Source organism: Sus scrofa, chromosome 8 (assembly GCF_054392235.1).
Source record: "Sus scrofa isolate SSC_HxYL_T2T_F1_AM1 chromosome 8, Sscrofa_HxYL_maternal_Yorkshire_Landrace_v2.0, whole genome shotgun sequence".
NCBI lineage: Eukaryota > Metazoa > Chordata > Mammalia > Artiodactyla > Suidae > Sus > Sus scrofa.
In genome coordinates, this window is record NC_139390.1 from 20,165,586 (window position 1) to 20,172,320 (window position 6,735).

Here is a 6,735-nt window from a genome sequence, read left to right on the forward strand (position 1 = left end):
TGGCAACGCCTGCAGCATGCAGAAGTTCCCCCGACCAGGGATTGAAACCACACCACCGCAGTGACAAAGCTGCATCCTAAACTGTTTTATGTAATGTTCGTACAAGCTTTTAAAAGTTTAATTTCTGCCTGGGGCTAAAGATGAGGAACTGGAACTTGGGAGAGAGAAGATAAAACAGGTTCTTTGATCTGATTGGGGAGTGGACCCTCAGCTTCCAGGTGGCAGGCCTTGGGCTAAAGAGAGAGCCTACATTACCTATCCCCTCGAGTGCCCGCTCCACTCCTGCCCCCCATGAAAGGGCCAGCCAGTAAACTTTAGGGTTTGTGATATCTAACTTATGACTGATATGGTATTTAATTCCTCAGCCCTCTGTGATAACACCTGGCAGTAAATTTTGTTAGCAGGGTCATGGGTATGGAGGGTGTCCACCCTGGGTCAAGGGTGCCAAGATGGCAATAGATGACAGGGGGCAATATCCTATCTCTTGGGATAGAACATGATGGAAGATAATATGAGAAAAAGAATGTATATATATGTATGACTGGGTCACCTTGCTGTATAGCAGAAATTGGCACAACATTGTAAATCAACTATATTTTAATAAAAAATATATGCATTGGAGTTCCTGTCATGGCTCAGTGGTTAACGAACCCAACTAGCATGCATGAGAACACAGGTTCGATCCCTGGCCTTGCTCAGAGGGTTAAGGATCCGGTGTGGCTGTGAGCTGAGGTGTAGCTCTCAGACTCGGATCCTGCGTTGCTGTAGCTGTGGCTCCAATTAGATCCCTAGCCTGGGAACCTCCATATGCTGAGGGTGCAGCCCTAAATAGACAAAAGACAAAAAAAAATGTGCATTAAAAAAAAAAAAAGGATGGCAAGAGGTACCCACCAGAGTAGCCTGGTACCACCATGTTGAGTTTGGTGACAAGGATCTCGCACTCCCTAATCTTCAGCTGGATCTTGCAAGACACTGGATTTCTTGCAATGATTAAGAATGAGGACAGAAGATTTTATTTTAATGTCACTTAAAAATGAAACACCAAAATTAATAACTTTGGGAACAAGGAGGTCAAGGAGCAAGGAAAGATTTGTAGATTTGGCATTAAGATCTATGGGGACATCCAAAGCATCCGTTTCAGAGGAATGGAGTCATATTTGTAGGGTCTTAGCAACAGGGTCTGTGTGTGCATGCACAAGGCTCTGGAGGGTGGTGAGGATGAAAAGATGAAATGCAGGTGCCATTATTCAAGCTACAGGGACACCACTTGGTGCTCACTTGGTCCAGAAATTTAGCTATAAAAAGGAGAGACAGAGAATCTCAGCCAGAGGAGGTTACAGGATCAAATGAGGGTCCTCTTATGTGATGGAGATGGGATGAAGGTGTGCACACTTGGATAGGAAGGAAGAGGTACCAAGAGGGAACTAAGGATGCTGGAGGGGAAGGGAGTAAGTGTGAGCCCACTGATGTAAGACAAACAGGTGTTTTTTAGGTAAATGGTCATGAAATTCCTGATTGCACCATTCCTATCAAGAAAATGTTTTTGAGGGTTTACTTTGAATTCAAGAATGTTTATTTACTTATAAATTGCTTATGTGGCACTATTATATGGTTATAAAATTGTGAAAATGGGTATCTTTAAATGAGGATATGAAATAAAATAGCTTTAGTTATTTATTATAAGTAAATTATTTGTTTTTGAAATAGTATTTATATCTAAGACTACATATTACTATTAATAATATTTTTAGTTATGGCAAAGTCATTAAGTATGCTTCACTATTTTTGAAAATCTTTTTTGGGGGGCCACACCCACAGCATTCAGAAGTTCTTCCTTATGTGTCACTATTATATCATTATAAAATTGTGAAAATGGGTGTCTTTAAATAAGGATGCGAAATAAATTTTTTTCTTTTTTTTGGTCTTTTTAACTTTTCTAGGGCCACTTCCCAAGGCATATGGAGGTTCCCAGGCTAGGGGGCTAATCGGAGCTGTAGCCACCGGCCTACACCACAGCCACAGCAATGCGGGATCCGAGCCACATCTGCAACTTACACCACAGCAATGCCAGATCCTTAACCCACTGAGCAAGGCCAGAGATCGAACCCGCAACCTCATGGTTTCTAGTCAGATTCATTATCCACTGCGCCACAACGGGAACTCCTGAAATGAAATATTTTAAAATAGTTTTAGTTATTTATGCTTAAACTCTTTGTTTTCAAAATAGTATTTATATCCAAGACTGCATATTATTATTATTAATAATAATATTTTTTTTATCACAGCAAAGTCATTAAGTATGAGGCACTATTTTTGAAAAAAAAATTTTTGCTTTTTTGTCTTTTTAGGCCACACCCATGGCATATGGAGGTTCCCAGGCTGGGGGTGGAATCGGAGCTACAGCTGCTGGCCTACGCCACAGCCACAGCAACACAGGATCCAAGCCAGTCTTTGACCTACACCACAGCTCATGGCAACGCCGGATCCTTAACTCACTTAGCAAGGCCAGGGATGGAAACTTCGGCCTCATGGATACTAGTCGGATTCATTTTTGCTGAGGCACGATGGGAACTCTGAAAATCTTTATTTATTTATTTTTATTTATTTTTTTTGGCAGAAGTTCTCCAGCCTAGGGGTCAAAGCCACGCCAGAGCAGTGACTGGAGCCACAGCAGTGACAACACCAGGTCCTTAACCCACTGAGCCTCCAGAGAACTCCTGAAAAATCTCAATTTAACATTTTGTACTACAGTGATTCAAAGGTCTGGTTCTAATTTCAGCTTAATTTGGTATTTCCTTTTATGTCTGTCATAGCTGAAAAAGTACCTCACAAAGATATTACAGATCTGACTGGAAGTCATCTGTCATTTGCTTTGCTTACCAATTCGTGGTACACTTTTTTAATTCCCACCCATCAATTATGCAAGGGTTATTACTGAAATTCAGCTTGGAAATTTCCATCTTCCATTTTTGTTCTTGCAAACTAATTGTTAGGTGTTCTATCTCTTTCTTTTTACCAAACGGGTTTAAAATCCATTGAAATTTTTTGTTTAGAAAAAAATATATTTTTTATTATAGGATAACACGCATAGTAAAATACACCGATCCTCGGCTTAGTGGAGGATTTTTAAGCAGTGGAAAATTCAGTTTCCAAGTTTTTCAAGTGTGGGCATGTGGCTGTTTTTACAGGTAAACAAATATAAATTGTTGGGAGCAGCAACATAAAATAACTATGGGAAACTCCCAATACCAGTTTCAAAACTGATGCCCCAAGAGCATAGATATATTTTTAAAAACAATGACTTCTTTTTCTCATCATTAAAAATGCCTTGGGAGTTCCTGTTGTGGCTCAGTGGTTAACTAACCCAGCTAGTAACCTTGAAGATGCAGCTTTGATCCCTGGCCCCACTCAGTAGGTTAAGGATCCGGGATTGCCACGAGCTCTGGTGTAGATCAAAGACATGGCTTGGATCCCATGCTGCTGTGGCTGTGGTGTAGCTTGGCAGATACAGCTCCAATTCAACCCCTAGCCTGGGAACCTCCGTATGCCACAAGTGCAGCCCTGAAAAGGCAACAACAAAAAATACCCTCACCTTGAAGGGACAGATTAAACATATCTACTTGTTTGAAAAATATTTGCTAGGAAGCATGCTAGTGACATTTACTTGTCATCATAGAAAAGGTCAGCAGATCTGTAGTACTTATGTTTTGGGTTTGTTTTGGGGGTTTTTTGTGTGAAAGAAAAATGAGTATCATCTTTAAGGTTGACAATGATTTTACCTTGGGATAACTGCTTTGTATGTGGGGTACCAATCAGTCTACTGTTGTTACAACGATGCTGCATCGCCACCATGGAACCTCAATGAACTATGGCATAAGCATTGTTTCTAGTTCAAGGTCTGGTCCTGGCTGTGGGTGACTGAGCTTGGCCTCAGGCTGCTTCATGTGTCTTATTCCAGAACCCAGGCTGACAGGCAGCGGCAATTCAAGACATATTTGTTTGATGGCCATAGAAATGAGCAGGGCTTGGGTAGCACATTTTGAGCCTCTGCTCACGTGACAGCCGCTAACATCATATTGGCCAAAACAAGTCACACACTAAACCCAAAGTCAAGAGTGGAAGGAATACTCCGCGTACCATGAGTCTATGTCAAAGCTGTTGAGGCAGAATATTCTCTAGCAGGAAAACGAAAAATTGAGACCAATCATTCAATTTACCACAAGTTCCCAAGATTTTTTTATTTTTATATTTATTTGTACAGCTATGCCTGCAGCATATGGAAGTTCCTGGTCCAGAGGTCGAATTGGATCTGCAGCTGCAGGCCCATGCCACAGCCACAGCAACACTGGATCTGAGCTGCCTCTGTGACCTATGCTGCAGCTTGCAGCAATGCCAGATCCTTAACCCACTGAGCTGGGACAGGGATCAAACCTGTATCCTCACAGAGACAACATTGAGTTCTTAACCTGCTGAGCCACAACGGGAACTCCATTTCCCAAGATTTTTGGGTCACTTCGCATCTCACTAAAGCATATTATATAAACGCTCTTACAGAGAGTGCTATCTTGGTAATCTTTCCCCAGAAAGTGTTTATTTATTCCTATCAATGCTCTGGCCCTATCAGTAGTTTGCACTAACACATCTTTAACTAAAACATCTCTCTCTCTCTCTCTCTAGTGAAAAGAACTCCCTATTTTTTTCAAAACAAACAACTTTTTATTGAAGCAGAATCGGGATTTACGATGTTGTGTTAGTAGCAGATGTACAGCAGATGATTGTTATATATGTGGGTGTGTATATAGACTTATACACACATGTGCGTGTATGTATATTCTTTTTCAGATTCTTTTCCATTATAGGTTCTTGCAAGATATTGAATATAGTTCCCTGTGCTCTACAGTAGGTCCTTTTTGTCTATTTTACATAGTAGGGGGTATCTGTTAATCCCAAACCCCTAATTTATCCTTCCCCCAAGGCATTTTGCCATGAATTCATTATTGAATTCTTCTACTGGACACCCCCTTAGACGGTTTCTTTCACACACACACAATGAACCTGTCCTTCCTTGTTTACGGAAGCAGAACCCCCCAAACTCAAATGAAGCACAGTCACATGACTGTGTTTTCCTGCAACAGAATAGCAAACTTCTCATCTGCTTAACTTGTACTAATACTCTTTATCCAGTTTTGCAGCAGTTTTTTGGTACATCTTCTAGCAATATTTTCTGGCAGAAGAATATGTATTGCTTGTAACCCTATTGTCTTAATGTATTATTTCAACTATTTGGCTGCCATGATGTTTCTTTTTTTATTATTAAAGTATAGTTGATTTACAGTGTTTCTTCAATTCCTGTTGTACAGCAAAGTGACCCAATCACACACAGTTCCCTGGGCTATACGGTAGAGCCACATTGCCCATCCATTGCAAATATAACAGTTGGCATCCAACCCCCTCATCCCCCAAATGCCCATTCATCCCACTCCCTCCTCACTACCCCCTGGGAACCACAAGTCTGCTCTCCTTGGCTGTGATCCATTTCTGTCTTGTAGATAGGATCATTTGTGCCATATTTTAGATCCCACAAATAAGTGATATCATCCAGTATTTGTCTTTTTCTTTCTGACTAACTTCAATTAGTATGAGAATCTCTAGTTTCATCCATGTTGCTGAAAAAGGCATTATTTTGTTCTTTTTATGGGTGAGTAGCATTCCATTGTATATATGTACCACATCTTCTTAATCCATTCATCTGTTGACAGACATTTAGGTTGTTTCCATATCTTGGCTATTGTGAATAGAGCTACGATGAACATAGGGATGCATGTATTTTTTTTGAATGAATGTTTTGTACGGATATATGCCCAGGAGTGGGATTGCTGGATCATATAGTAGTTTTGTGTTTAGTTTTCTGAGGTTCCTCCATACTGTTTTCCACAGCGGTTATACCAATTTTCATTCCCACCAACAGTGAAGGAGGGTACACTTTTCTCCGTATCCCCTCCAGCATTTGTTATTTGTTGACTTGTTAATGATGGCCATTCTGACTGCTGTGAAGTGGTACCTCATCGTAGTCTTGATTTGCATTTCTCTAATTATTAGTGATGTTGAGCATTTTGTCATGTGTCTGTTGGCCATCTGTATGTCTTCTTTGAAGAAATGTCTATTTAGGTCTTCTTTCCATTTTTCAATTGGGTTGTTTGTTTGTTTGTTGCTGAGTTGTAAAATTTGCATAGAAACATAAAAGACCCCAATTAGCCAAAGAAATATTGAAAAAAAAAATGAAAATGGAGGAATCAGGTTCCCTAACTTCAGACAATACTACAAACTACAGTTATAAAACCAATATGATACTGGCACAAAACAGAAATACAGATCAATTGAACAGGATAGAAAGCCCATAAATAGACTGAAGCACTGTGGTCAAGTAATCTATGACAAAGGAGGCAAGAACATACAGTGGAAGAAAGATAGTATCTTCAATAAGCAGTGCTTGGAAAACTGGAAAGCTACACATAAAAGAGTGAAATTAAAACACTTACTAACACCACACATAAAAATAAAATAAAAATGGCTTAAAGACCTAAATATAAGGCCAGATATTATAAAACTCCTACAGGAAAACATAGGCAGAATGCTCTTTGACATAAGTCACAGCAACATCTCGTTTGATACACCTGTTAGAATAATGACAATAAAGGCAAAAACAAACCAATGGGACCTAATTAGACTCAAAAG